Here is a 16,209-nt window from a genome sequence, read left to right as displayed (position 1 = left end):
GTGCGGTTGCTTAGGTGGATCCTTTTACTCCAGGAATTTTTTCTAGAAATAAGAGATAAAAAGGGGGTAGAGAACGTAGTAGCTGATCACTTGTCCCATCTCACTCTTCCAGATTCCATAGATAATTCACCCATAAGAGACACTTTCCCTGATGAGCAACTCTTTGAGATCACGTCGTCACCCTGATTTGCAGACATTGCAAATTTTCTTGTCATGGGTGAACTTCCGATTCATTGGAATAAACAGGACAAAAGAAAATTTCTGACCGAAATAAAAAATTTCTTCTGGGATGATCCTTATCTTTTCAAATACTGCCCAGACCAAATTATTAGAAGATGTGTACCTAATGACGAATTTATTAGTGTCATTTCTTTTTGTCATTCTGAAGCTTGTGGTGGTCATTTCTCTACTAAGAAAACGGCTGCAAAAATTTTATGGTGCGGTTTCTATTGGCCCACCTTGTTCAAAGATTTCCATAACTTTTGCAAAGCTTGCGAGCGTTGTCAAAAGTTAGGTGGGATAACTCGTAGGAATATGATGCCCCTCAACCCAATTTTAATTATCGAAATATTTGATTGTTGGGGAATAGATTTTATGGGTCCATTTCCTTCTTCATTCGAAAATTTGTACATCTTAGTAGCTGTAGATTATGTCTCCAAATGGATAGAGGCAATTCCTTGCAAGAATAATGACCATAAAACTGTTTTAAAATTTTTAAAAGAAAACATTCTTTCCAGATTCGGAACGCCTCGAGCCATCATCAGTGATGGGGGTTCACACTTCTGTAATAAGCCTTTTGAGGCTTTAATGCGAAAATATGGGATCATCCATAAAGTCGCCACCCCTTATCATCCACAAACAAGTGGACAAGTTGAAGTATCCAATTGATCAATTAAGAATATTCTGGAAAAAACAGTTAACCCAAATCGCAAAGACTGGTCTTTGCATTTAACTGATGCACTTTGGGCTTATCGTACTGCTTTTAAAAGCCCGATTGGTTTGTCTCCGTACCGTCTTATTTTTGGCAAACTGTGTCACTTGCCTGTGGAATTAGAGCATAGGGCCTACTGGGCTATTAAGAGATTTAATTTTGATATGGATAAGGCTAGTTCACTACGCAAACTTCAACTTAATGAACTAGAGGAAATCAGGAATGAAGCATATGAGAATGCTCGAATTTATAAGAACAAAATGAAAGTCTTTCATGATAGAAATATTATAAGGAAAACATTTGAGCCTTCCTAGAAAGTTCTATTGTATAATTGAATACTTCATTTATTTCCAGGAAAATTGAGATCTAGGTGGACCGGCCCGTTTATAGTTAAAACTATTTATCCGTATGAAACCGTTGAGATAGAGAATCCAAACACCGGTAATATTTTTAAAGTAAATGGCCAACATTTGAAGTTATTTTTGGACAACTTTACCCCAGAGGTTGAATTGACCAATCTGGAAGATCCTGTTTATCAGGATTGATCTCTATATCTGCTAGAGATCCTCTGTTTGTATCATAATTCGTCTCTTTTTTATTTTCTATTGATATGACAATTGGTGAGCAACAACAGTGTGCAGTATTCTATCAGGTAAATTCTAACCTTCAGCCTTATTATCCTTCATATTTCATGCATTCATGTTGCAACATTGGGGACAATGTTGAATTTAAATTGGGGGGAGAGATTACTGTATTTTTTTCTATATATCATACCAATTGTCATATCTTTGAAAAAAAATAAAATATATATATATAACAAATAAATAAATAAATAAAAATAAATAATATATATATATAATAATAATAATAATAATAATAATAATAACAAACATATATTTTGTTGCATTTAATTACCACTCTAATTTTTCCAAGCAAATAAACATGTGCAGCTATTAAGGCAAAGAGCACATTATGACTTATTAGGGACCTATTATTAGATCCCCACACAAGTATTCAATAACAATAAGAAAGCCTCAAGAGTTTACTTGTGTTACTGATAGTCAACTTTAAAGACCACGCAATAGCACGTATCTGGTACGATACTGATTACGGGTATCAATCCACAGGGATTGGGGTACAGTTGTTTTCTTAAAAATAAAAATATTTAAAAGGAAAAGTTTGTGAAAAAAAATTAAACTAAGAAATTTAATAAAAAAAATGTAATTCAAATGATATCAGTTTGGAGAAACCTAGGGCAAGGAATTCACCACTAACATCGGAACAAGGGTTATTTGTATTTTAATTCATTATTGGATTAACATGCAAATTGGTTACAAGCCCCATAAGCATTCAAATAAAAAATTCACTAAAGTAATTTAGGAACATCCATCTTCGGTCGGCATGAAATGTCTATCCTTAACTAATGTGGCAGGACACTGTATCTTCCCTAAGCATGGGTGATCTTCTATTAACTTAGTGATTATGAAGAACAGTTGTATAAACATCATATTTAAAATCACAGAAATTAAATATGAGATGAAATAAAATATTCATTAGGAGCAAAATAAAGTTTATACAACTCCAAGAATAAAAATAAAAAAATACAAAACCCTTATCCTTTTGCTAGGGTTGCATCCAGCCCTAGTGAAGAGCTCAGCTTTCCATGGTACGGGGGGTAGCAGCAGCGATGTAGAGGACTCCCATCACGGCTATCTCCTTCCTTTCTATGTCTTCTCCCTGCATTGGATTCGGTGGGAACTTCCTTAGCATTTCATCTCTTTTCTTTCCACAATATCCCAAACTATTCTCTCACTCTTTATTCTTGTCATTCGGCCTCAGAGAAGAATCCCCGCTCTCCGAAGAGATGGTCCCCAAGAATGAATGCCTCCTCCTTTTATAGGTTGCACGCTCACCCTCCCTCCTCCTCCGTTTCTTCACGTGAGTGGGAGGATAAGGTCGTCGAAGATTGATCTGATCCTCCGTTGGGAAGAGGGTGATGATCCAGAAGAGGCCAACACGGAGACTGTTGACGTGGATTCAGGGGAGATGCTCACAGCTGAAGGAATTGCTTGGCGGATCCGTGGGATACGGATGATTCGGAACAAGATGAGAGCTGGGAGATGATCTTATCCGGAAGAAGGAATCTCATGCAGATGGTGTTGATAGGATCACTTGTGAACTTGTTCGTGGATAAGAACAGGAAGGCTGGGAGCTAGCGGAGGAAGATGCGTACGGTTTGCGTTGGATTTCTTTATTCCGAAGCAGGGGATGAAGGTGCAAGCTGAGAAGATCTCGGATGCATGGGATGTTGCTGAATGGAAACGGTTGGGAGATTTGGGATGCTAACGGGATGACAACTCTGTTTGAAACAGGGGAGGATGCGGTTGGATGCCGTGAAGCTCGGGAGGAACTCGGATCAAGCTTGGGAGCGGATGCAAGGATGTTCCGCTAGGAGGATGGCGCTGATCCGAAGCTGAAGATAAGATGAGCTGGGAGATGAAGCTTGATAAGATGATTCGAGAGGATGAGGATGAATACGGAGACGTGGGAGTTTGGATTCTGAACGGGATCTGGGACGGCTGGGAGATGATCCAGAAGGGGCCTTGAATCGCTGATAGCTTCTAGCTTCTAGGGAAGATGGGTTGCTCTGTTTTGAGGCAGGGAATGATGTGGATGAAGCTTACGGCTGAGAAGACTTGATCCTTTGATGCTGGGAAGTTTGGGTTGTTCGATTGGTTTTGTTCATGGGATACGAGAGCTGGGATGATATTGTTTTGCTGGGAGAACAATGCAGAAGGGAATGCTTGGATGATGATGATCCGGAAGACGTTGGGGTGCTGTTCATGGCTGAGATGAAGATCGGATCAACATGGATGTGAGGCTAGATACGAGCTGGGATTTAGAGCTTACGTGGATGCTGGGGATGAGAGGAAGAAACCCACGCTTCTTCAACGCGGAAGAGAAGTAGATGCAGAGAAAGCTCGGATGCTGCTGGATGGAGTTGATCTGGCTGAGATGCATTCGTGAATGGGAGCAAACCGGAAGAAGTGGCTCGTGGGATGCGGAAGAAACAGGACTTGGTTAATGCGCTGAGAAAGGAAATTGGGTCATCTCGGAAGGACGTGGGCCGACTCCAATTAGTTGGGAGATGGTTTTGAAGGGGATTTGCATGATGACGTGGAATGGCTGGTTTCAACCGGGATAAAGTCTAATGAACGTGATACGGGCTTAAACAATGCAACATGGGAGGTTTTGGGACAAAATGTTAGAACATGAACGAAAAGCCGAGCTCAATTGGATGTGAAAGAAACAATAGAGTTGGGATGAACGGCTGAATCGACAATCCGAGAGGATTTGAATCGCAGGGTGTATGCGAATTAGGTTCAGGGATTATCCCAAATGAGTTTGACTCGACCTGCATACATTAGACTCAATCAGTAAATAAATAAATAAAACACAAATTACCTTTAATATTTATTAAAATGCAATGATGAAGGTAACACATTTTTAGTTAAATTTACAAAATATGTGAATTAAAATAATGATAAGTTCTATGAATAAGATATTAATTTATGTATTATTTAGCACTTATCACACCTCCAAACCTACATTTTGTTAATCCTCGAGCAAGATAGTAGAAAAAGAAATTAACTCACTTTCGCAGGAATCGCGATTGCATTTACCGTATGCAATAAGGCTTTAAACCCCTAGGTGGTCCTAGTGGACGAGTTTTGTCTCGTGAGAGTTTTCGGCTCAAATACCCACAAACTGTTGTCGAAAGAATTTATTTTATTATTTTATAAAATCTAATTACAAATGCATAAGTGCCAATAATTTCAAAAGCATACAAAATTTTAATTACTAAGTCAGCCCAAATCCTAGGTTAGTATGCAACTTCAGTTGAAATCATTAAGTTTCCGTCAGAGAGTTGTAAGATTTATTTATACTTGGGTGCTCGGTGATATCTGAACCGTACACAAGCTAAAGCTTTAGATCCTCAAAATACTGCTAAAGCTAGTAGTTTCCAAGAATTGGTCAGATAAGACCTAATCACTGATTCAAAATCATCCTATCTTGCAGGATTTCGAGTGTTGTGGATGTTTACTTTAATACCTCATGGGCTTTATCTGTAATATTCTAGTTTACTCGAATTTTTACAATGACGGCTTTCACACTATCGTCTTTTTCAAGGTCAATATTGTTTTCTCTTTCTTTTTTTTTCTTTTCTTTCTTTTTTTTGTATTTATAAATAAATTATGCACTTTTACTCTTATAATGATTCCTCCGTGTAGCGAGCATTCAGTCAACACTCCCACACCAGATGGCATAAGGTGTTGGGCATCAAGACTCCCCTAAGGACCTATGTTCGGGTTCCTCATACAAGCCCGCTGACCTTTGACAATAGGTAGCCCTTTTCGATGTACCCGACTAAATTCACTTTTTTTTTATTTTTTTTTGTTTAAATAAATATGGGATAATAGTGAATTAGATAGGTATGATTCATCAGGACTCAAGATTGCTACCTGACTTAACAACATAATGTTGAACCTACCCCTTAGAAGTGCAGGTCATGTGTGTTGTGAAATTCCAAAGTAAAAATTATCTTACAACTTACTAAAAGGACTTTTAATAAAAAGAACTTAAATTGACTTACTCCTGACTAGTCATTGGATTTTTTAGATTTTATATACTTTGTGTGTTCATCATTTCAGCACTAAGGCATAGAAATTAGGTTTTTTTTTTTGAGATGAAATAAATCGTATTCAAAAATGCGAAAAAAATTTAAAAAAATTCGAATCCTATACCCCCCAACCTAGATCAGATATTGTCCTCAATGTTTTTTTTTTTTGAGATGAAATAAATCGTATTCAAAAATGCGAAAATGCGAAAAATTTCTTTAAAAAAATTCGAATCCTATACCCCCCCAACTTAGATCAGACATTGTCCTCAATGTTTTTTTTTAATATTATATTATTATTATTATTATTATTATTATTTATTATTATTATTTTTATTTTGGATGAAAATATGATGCATATGGAGGATAGAAGCATTTTACCGTAGTTGCATCAGTAATATGAGGGATCCGGTTAAACATTGAAAAATGCAATAAGAAAAATGTAAAAACGACCTACGAAAATTGGGTTGCCTCCCAACAAGCGCTAAGTTTAACGTCTTCAGCCAGACGCAGCGCATCCTTATCAAATCATACCGGGTTCATGTCAAGTTCTCCAAAGAAGAAAATTTGTGGGAGACTGATTGTCGGGCAAGAAGTTCCTCGTGGAAAATAGAATTTGTCTACCTTGACTAGGACGTCTTCAATTGTTCCTCGTGGTATTTTTACAGATCGATCAGCCAATTGAAGGGATACCGAGGTTGGTTTTAACTCACCTAACCCAAGTTTCTCATAAACTAAGTAAGGTAAAAGATTGACACTTGCCCCTAGATCTAAGAGTGCTCAATCAATGAAATTATTCCCTAAGACACAGGAGATGGTGGGAGCACCAGGATCTTTGAATTTCGGAGGGGTGTTGTGTTGGAGAATAGAACTCACTTGCTCAGTTAGGAAGACCTTTTTAGGCACATGTGTCCTAGATTTTCGCTTTTGGGTACAAAGGTCTTTGAGAAATTTGGCATAGGAGGAAACTTGTCTAATAGCATCAAGAAGCGGGAGGTTGATTTTGATTTGTTTAAAAACCTCCATCATCTCCTCTAGTGAAGTTCCTTTCTTGCCAAAGAAAGTGGGTGCATTAAGTGCTTCAGGAAATGGAACTTTTGGAATGTGAGTTTTGGCAGATGGTGGACTAGCGGGAGAAGAAGAAGGTTTTAGATTTTCTTTTGACACATTTCTATCCTCTTCTTCACCTTCCTTATTGTTATCCTCCCCAATCTTATTGTCTACTATACGTCCACTCCTTAGGGTAGTCAAAGCATTGGCTTGTTCATGATGAATTGTATTTAGTTGATTTTCTTGAGCCATGTATCGTCCCCTAGGATTACTCACTGGTTGGCTTGGAAGCTTTCCTTCCTCTCGCTTGTTCAGTGCATTAGCTCGTTGCCCCATTTGGGATTCTAGCTTGGCAATAGATTGCGTGTGAGAGTGCACCAATTGTGTAATGGTTTCCAAACCTTAAAGAGCGGTCAACACTTTCTCCTCAAAGGCTGTGTTTCTTTGGGGTGGAGGAGGATTGTGTTGAAATTGAGTCGAGGGACGGTAGGGATGAATATCTTTTGGGGTTTGAAAATTTTGGGAGTAGGGTTGGGCAGTATTCGAAGCTTGCTGCTTCCAAGAAAAGTTTGGATGATTCCGCCATCCCGGGTTATATGTATTGGAAAATGGATCATTACCCGATCGGGACTGTGTTTGGGCAGCATTAACGTGTTCTTGCATAAATTCAGAAAATTGAGCTGCCGAAGGGCACTCAAAAATAGGGTGAGATGGGCTAGAACAAAGAGCGCACACTTATGCTTGGGAAAAGTTTGGAAGCTGTTTTCTAGACATTAGCTGGTCCAACTTGCAGGATAGTGCATCTATTTTGTTAGATAGACCTATGGACTGGCTAACTTCATATATGGTTCCTTTTCTTTGAGAACTCGGGGGTGCTTGACGAGCGGAGGAGGCATGGTGTGTTGGGATTTGTATCCTAAATGTCAATCGTCAGCATATTGATGATTGAATTTTGTAAATGAATTGACAAATTAATAAAGTGTTATTTGGCATTATTGATCATTTCATCTTCAAATGAACTCTTATATGATGAAGTCCTTAGGACTTATGTTATGATAAAGGAGGATTTATCTTTGAGTCCTTAAACTTGTTCGCGACCAAATGATATGTTGTTACTAGGACGACAGCATTATCGAGATTAGGTCGTTGTGTGACATATACATTGGTTGTCCTCTTAACCAAGGAGTGTGGAGACACTGGTATGCCACACAGGTGAAGTGTAGGAGTACATTTCACTGAACGTGACCAATTCCGGAATGCTCTACTGTCGAGAGATGTTCCGAGTGGATATGGGTATAAGTTTGGTCCTCTGACCTGAGACCGCAACCTGTGACTAGCAAGCAACTCACTGTACTTTGGTACCGGACTACCTGAATTTCTAATTCAGTGATGGAAGATCACTGGGTGCAGTCAAGTACTTGCGTAGTCAGTTGTGAGTCAAGATGGAATTGACCCCTCCTAAAAACAGGAGATAATGTCTTGTGATTAATTTAGCAAAACCTTGGCCAGGGTAATCCCAGTGAGGAGTCACGGGATATCTAAAGTTAATCACATAATGGATGTACTAATTATAGGGTTGACAGTGAGCTCTAAGTCATCCTGGCATTAGGAGTCAAAGGGATTGAATTATACAGTAACCATAGTTCAGGGTTCCAGAATATTTGCTTCGCATATATTCGGCCTATCCGGATGTTGGGTACCATTGCAAGATGGTCACATCAATTAGTGTAGGAAATTGTTCCTATACTACCGGCTTAGGTTCGAACCTATGAGGTCACACGCATAGAAGATTCCTGATTGATCAAGAAAGCTGATGAATGATTAAGAATCATTCAAGGATAATTTGGTCAATTTGATTGGCAAATTATCTTATAAAATAATTAAAGTAATTATTGAAGGATTAATTAGTAATTAAATTACTAATAAACTCAATTTGATTGAGTAATTGTGCTAAGGATGAGCCAAATTGAATTGGATTCAAGTTTGGGCTCAATCAGGATTTTGACCTGATTGGATTAGGTTAGAACCAAAAAGGACTTAAGCTGATCAAATTAATTTTAAATTAATTTGTTCTTAATTGGGGATTGACCTAATTGGATTAGGTCCAACACAAAGTAATTAATTCAATTTGATTGAGTTTGCATGAGCCAAAATTGAATTGGATTCAATTTGAGCTCAATCACGGTCTGACCTGATTAGATTGGGTTCAACCAAATTGCTTTGTTTTAATTCGGGTTTGACCAAATTTGATTAGGTGCAACCCAAGGGGATTAGGCTCAGATGATGTGGCAATTATTGGTGACATGGAATTGGATTTCATGAATTTTAAATAAACCAAAATTATTGCATGGCACATGGACCCATTGCTTGACATATGGCGACATTGTTTGTTATTTGAATTTAAATTCAAACATTAAGCAATGTGTTAAATGATTTTAATCACTCAAACCATCAGCCAAGGTGGCGTATGAGTTTTTGAATGGATTAAATTCGAATTTCAAGAGGTGATTTCGAAATTATGAAGTGTTTTACCTTGCCGCATGGATTTCAAATTCCTTCCCTCTTGCAAATGTGTTTAAAATTTGAATTTAAATCAGATTTGGTTGAGATCTGATTTGGGTTGTTCCTATTCCTTTGCATGTGCCAACTAAAAGAGGTTTTCTGAAAATAAATTTCGAATTTTGAATGAAAATTCGGAGGCCATTAAAAGGGGTCAAACATGGGCACCAAAAACACATCCATTGCAGCCTTCTTCCTCACCCGCCTCCTCTTCCTCTTCTTCTACATTTTAGATAGGGTTTTCAGGGTGAATATCTAGAAGATTCAAGATCAGATCTGAGTCCTCTACTTTTCTTACAAACCTCATCTCCATCTGCTTCAAGACGATTGATCAAGAGTTGATTGAATCCCGACGGGCAGATTTCAGCTTTCAAGTGTTCTGCAACTGCTAGCACTGTTGCGGAAGAAGATCCTTCAGGACTTCGCGTGTACTTCTCGTAGAGGCCATTCGTGTGCGTGGCTGCGAAGTCAAGAATCAGATTCACAACTTTCATCCATCATAAAAGGTATTAATCTAGCATTAATCATTTATTATGGTGTCAAGGTCTAGGTCCGATTCCCCGAGGTTTTACCCTCTTTTGGGGCTCCTCACGGAGATATCTCCAGAATCCATTCGATGGATATTAGGAGATTAATTGGAATAGAGTTCTTAAGTTTCAGATCTGATAGTTAATCATGCATAAAAGTTTTAGCATAATTGTTTAAACGATTCCGGCATAATCCTATGTGTTCTTAATGTGCTGATTTCTAGATTTGATCTTGTAAGCATGCATGAATTAAATTGTTTGATTCATTTTTCTGCTGTATTTTTGAAATTTTAAAAGAACTACGTGTGGCTTGATTCCCCTTGTGAAGGGGTACGTAGGCAACTCGATCAGGTTCAGCCATGGTTTTCAAAAAAAAAAAATCAGCATGCTAAACACCGAAGAACCTAGGAATAACTTTCATTGGTATCAGAGCCAGATTTATGTTTAAACTTTTATGTTTTAATTCTTGCAGTTAAATCTAAAATCATTAACATGTTTAGATTAGATCTAAAGTGCTTTTTATGATTGATTTAATTGCTGATTATGCATGATTAAGTAGATCTGAAATTTTGGATGCATATGATGCATGTTTGTGTTAGGATTAGTAACATGAATAAATCTGAAATCATAATATTGTTTAGATTAGATCTAAATAAAGTTTATGATTCATATGATTTTAGTGAACAAATCAGATCTGAAAATAAAAGTGAAAAAACAAATACATAAGATGTATGTTGTTTGTATTAATTCATGTTGTTATGTATATGTGATGCATGAACATAAAACATAATGACTTAAACATGAATTAAATCTGATTACATGTGATTAATTACAGAAACTCAGATCTGAAAATATGTTTTAAGAACTGAAAGATTGTAATTAATATGTAATTAAAAAGAAATATACAATGATCAAAACTTTCATAAGTCTAAACTTAATTAAGAATTAAGTGTTATGAAATAGAATTGTAACTCAATTAATTGACATTGCATAATTCTTTGGGCATATGGGTTAGCTTGAATCAAGTTCTTAGGATTGGGTTAGACCTAAGGTTAGAATCAAACATGGTCTAATTAGAGTTAATTGATAAAATCTAATTAAGTAGTAACTAGATTAGGTCAAGGAAACTCTAGGTTAAATACAATAGTTGTAGATTGATCAATTCCATGTCTTTGATTAGACCAAGATGGAACTTGATTTAGGCTCAGAGGTGTAGCCCGAGTCATTTGAGTAATCAAATCGAAATTGATTAACCAGTCGGTGTCTAAGGTAAGTTTGGCAGTTTTGACCGGTGGTTTTTAATTGGGAGCTACTCGCACTGATTCGTCTTTGTCGAGTTAATGGCATATCCCTTCCACCGATCTCACTTACCTGGCCGACATGGTCAATCACATTTTGATTGAATCACTTAATGATTCGAGTTAGCCCATGCCTTAAGAAAAATTAGTATGATTGATTTAGGTGTCTCCTTAATCGGTTTGAGTCTAATCTGATTTGGTGAAGTCAGTGGGAGAAATTAGACTAACCGGATCTTCTCATCTATCCTAATTATGAAATCCTCTAAAATTATTAGGTCCTTAAAATGAAATGGTTATGGGGATAACTAGGTCATAGCCTCCCATTAAGTTGGGTGATAATGGGTCCAATATTTTGATAATTATTGGAGGCGCCACACGCCTGGTACTTATCAAGCATTGGAATTGTCATTTAATATATGATGAGTTAAGTGTACCTTCAATAGGCGGTCAGGTGAGCCGAGCCACACTCGGGCTTGGTCGTCTATTAGTTGATTAGACTTAACCCTATCATTTAATGGTTGGACCTGACTAGGGTATTCGGTGGAGGCGCCACACGCCTGCCGGAAAATCTAGGGCAAAATCATCACTAGAAGTTGCTTGGTGAAGCAATTGGTTAAGAACCTACCAATAGGTGCATATGGGTTGGCCGAGCCACACTCGGGCCTATATGTGATCTATTGGGTTCTAGTGCCCACTAAAGAATTAGGAGTAATTTTTCGAATTAGAGGTAGAGGCTACAAATTTGTATAAAATAGTGGGAATACCTTTAGACTAAAGTCCAAGTCTATTGAGTTTAGTCAATTCATATACTAATAGCCAAATTTTCTTTTTATGCAGAAATGGCCACTAATTTGTCACTTCGCTCATTGTTGGACAATGACAAGTTGACTGGTCCAAATTTCAATAATTGGCATAGAAAACTGAAAATAGTGCTAGAGCATGAGAGGATCCTTTATGTGATAACGGATCAAACACCTGAGCAGCCCGCTGCTAATGCATCAAGATCGGCCAAAGACACTTATCAGAAGTGGCTCAGTGACCGGATCACTGTTCGATGCATCATGTTGGCAGCAATGAGTGATGAGTTTAGTAGGCGTTTTGAGAATACGCAGCCGAAAGATATCATTCAAGTGTTGAATGAATCATTCGGCGTTCCTGACGACGTTGAGAGGCACAAAACTAGTTGTGCCATCTTCAGCGCCCGAATGAAAGATGGGACCTCGGTAACTGATCATGTACTGTACATGATTGAGTTGATCGAGCGTCTAAGCTCTCTTGGCTTTTTTCTTTATGATCAATTGGGGAAGGATGCCATACTAAACTCATTGCCTAGATCATACCGTCCTTTTCTCACTCATTTTCGTATGACGAAACCTGTAGTGAATTATCACCAATTGTTGGGGTTACTACAGACGTTTGAGAATGATCACCAACTTCTTAAGAAGACGGTGAACTTAGTGGGAGGTTCATCCAAGGGTCGCTCCTTTAGGAAAGGGAAAAAGAAAAATAAAATCCAAAAGAAACAGGTGCACCATGCTCAGCCTAGTCAGAAAAATAATAAAAAGGCTGATCAGAGAAAGGCGGAGTGCTTCTTCTGCAAGAAGCAAGGACATTGGAAGAGGAACTGTCCTCTTTACATTGCATCCCTCGATCCGAACCGGCCTAAGAAAAGTGGGCAATCAGTTGCCAATCAAGGTACTTATATGATAACACTTTGCAATTTTTCTATTTGTGATAATTCGACCTGGGTATTGGATACCGGTAGTCCTTTTAATATTTACAATTTGTTGCAGGGGCTACAAGTCAGTAAGAGATTTGAAGAAGGAGAAAGGTTCCTGAATGTTGGAGATGGAAGACCAGTTCCAGTTCTAGCTTTAGGAATTCTTAAACTTAAATTCAGCTCTCATGTAAATGTCCTTAATGATTGTCACTATTGTCCAAGTTTGCTATTGAATATCATTTCTGTAGGCCTTTTGGCCAAAAATGGTTATGAAATATCAATAAAAAAGGATTATTGCAATGTCATTTGGAATGGTGTTGTTGTAATGAATGGAATTCTGAGTAATGGCATTTACATTTTGTCACAGCCTGTTCATGTAATGTATAAATCCAATAAGCGCCCTAGAATAGATAATGTCACGGATGTCTACCTTTGGCATCATAGGCTAGGTCATATTAATAAGAACAGGATGAACAGGTTAAGTAAAGAAGGAATCCTTGATGTTAATGATTGTGAATCATTGACAACCTGTGAATCATGTCTTCTTGGTAAAATGACCAAATCACCTTTTACCGAAAAAGGTGAACGAGCCAGTGATTTATTGACCCTTGTACATTCTGATGTATGTGGGCCAATGAGCACAGATGCTAGAGGTGGGTATTCATATTTCATTACGTTTACAGACGACCTTTCAAGGTATGGTTATGTCTATTTAATGAGACATAAATCTGAATCATTTAAAATGTTCAAATTATATCGTAATGAAGTAGAAAAACAAACTGGAAAGAGTATTAAAACTTTTCGATCAGATCGAGGAGGTGAATACCTCTCCAGTGAATTTTTGACATATCTAGGAGAAAATGGGATTCTCTCTCAATGGACTCCTCCTGGTACAGCACAATATAATGGTGTGTCAGAAAGGAGAAATCGAACTCTGTTAGACATGGTTCGATCCATGATGGGGTTTGCTAATCTGCCCATATCCTTTTGGGGATATGCTCTTGAGTCAGCCTGCTATATTCTAAATAAGGTTCCAAGTATGTCTGTAAATAAAACACCACATGAGATGTGGACTGGACGCAAGCCGATGCTCTCTCACCTTAGGATTTGGGGGTGTCCGGCGTACGTCAAACGTTTGAAGACAGACAAACTTGAACCCAAGTCTGACAAATATTTCTTTGTTGGTTACCCTAAAGAAACTAAAGGATATTACTTCTACTTTGCTGAAGAACAAAAATTGTTCGTAAGCAATAGAGCAATTTTTTTAGAAAAGAAATTCCTTGGTGAAGGAACAAATAGCTCTAATGTTGAGCTTAGAGAAGTTCAACATGTAGAAGATCCGACACCATCTACTGAACCAGTTGAGTCGGATTTGATTAGATCAGATCCAGAACCCATATTAGATGCACCATTAAGGCGATCGGGTAGAGTACCACGTCAGCCGGACAGATACTACGGTTTCTTGGTCCGGGATGGGGATCCTATCGAACTTGATGAAAATGATGAGGATCCGATCACATATATGGATGCAATGCAGAGGTATGACTCTGATAAATGGCTTGGAGCCATGCAATCCGAAATGGAATCCATGAAGGTCAATGATGTTTGGACATTAGTTGACCCACCCGAAGGAATTAAACCCATAGGGTGTAAGTGGATATTCAAAAGGAAACGAGGCGCAGACGGAAAGGTAGAGACCTATAAAGCCCGTCTGGTTGCCAAGGGTTATCGTCAACGTTATGGTATTGACTATGACGAGACGTTTTCTCCTGTGGCAATACTCAAGTCCATTCGGATTGTGCTTGCGATAGCAGCACATTTAGACTATGAAATCTGGCAAATGGATGTAAAGACCGCATTTCTAAATGGAGATTTAGAAGAAGAAGTGTATATGATACAACCTGAAGGTTTTACATCTGCAGATGAGTCTAAAGTGTGCAAGCTTCAAAAATCCATTTATGGATTAAAGCAAGCTTCATGGAGTTGGAATATACGTTTTGATAAGGTAATCAAAACATATGGCTTCATTAAGAATGAAGAGGAACCTTGCATTTTATAAATGGGCAAATGGTTCAGTTATTATATTCCTTATTTTGTATGTGGATGACATTCTTTTAATCGGGAATGACATTCCTGCATTACAAGGAATAAAGGTTTGGCTATCATCTCAATTTGCTATGAAGGATTTGGGAGAAGCATCTTACATCCTAGGGATGAAGATCTATAGAGATAGATCTAGAAGATTGCTTGGATTATCCCAATCCACATATATTGATACTATACTGAAGAGGTTCAGTATGATTAATTCCAAGAAAGGCTATCTTCCGATGGGCCATGGAATTAACCTCTCTAAAAGGGATTGTCCGACAACCCCTCAAGAAAGAGAGAGTATGGATAGAATTCCATATGCTTCGGCAGTGGGATCTATAATGTATGCCATGACATGTACTAGACCAGACGTGGCATACTCACTAGGAGTAGTGAGCAGATACCAGTCTGATCCAGGTAGCAACCACTGGAAGGTTGTAAAAACCATCCTTAAGTATTTGAGAAATACTAAAGATCAGTGGCTTGTCTATGGTGATTCTGACTTAAAACTTGAGGGATATACTGATTCAAGTTTTCAGTCAGATCAAGATGATAGCAAGAGCGTGTCAGGATATATCTTCACTCTTAAGGGTGGGGCCATCTGCTGGAAGAGTTCCAAGCAGCATACAGTGGCAGATTCTACATGTGAAGCAGAATATATCGCAGCATCTGATGCCGCCAAGGAAGCTGTATGGTTGCGGAAGTTCATCACCGAGCTTGGAGTGACACCCTCCATTGATGGTCCAGTGCCTGTATTTTGTGACAATACTGGGGCCATAGCTCAAGCAAGGGAACCTAAAGCACATCAGCGGACCAAGCATATTCTACGTCGCTACCACCTGGTTCGAGAGATCATCGATCGAGGTGATATTGATCTTCAGAAGATTGACACAAAAGAAAATCTGGCTGACCCATTTACCAAAGTCCTCGGCATCAAAGAGTTCGACGAACACAAGTCGAAGATGGGTATTAGACACTGTGCCGATTGGCATTAGGCTAAGTGGGAGTTGTTGGGATTTGAATCCTAAATGTCAATCGTCAGCATATTGATGATTGAATTTTGTAAATGAATTGACAAATTAATAAAGTGTTATTTGGCATTATTCATCATTTCATCTTCAAATGAACTCTTATATGATGAAGTCCTTAGGACTTATGTTATGATAAAGGAGGATTTATCTTTGAGTCCTTAAACTTGTTCGCGACCAAATGATATGTTGTTACTAGGACGACAGCATTATCGAGATTAGGTCGTTGTGTGACATATACATTGGTTGTCCTCTTAACCAAGGAGTGTGGAGACACTGGTATGCCACACAGGTGAAGTGTAGGAGTACATTTCACTGAACGTGACCAAT

This window comes from Phoenix dactylifera, unplaced genomic scaffold, assembly GCF_009389715.1.
Source record: "Phoenix dactylifera cultivar Barhee BC4 unplaced genomic scaffold, palm_55x_up_171113_PBpolish2nd_filt_p 001609F, whole genome shotgun sequence".
Lineage (NCBI taxonomy): Eukaryota > Viridiplantae > Streptophyta > Magnoliopsida > Arecales > Arecaceae > Phoenix > Phoenix dactylifera.
Note: the sequence above shows the minus strand (reverse complement) of the source record.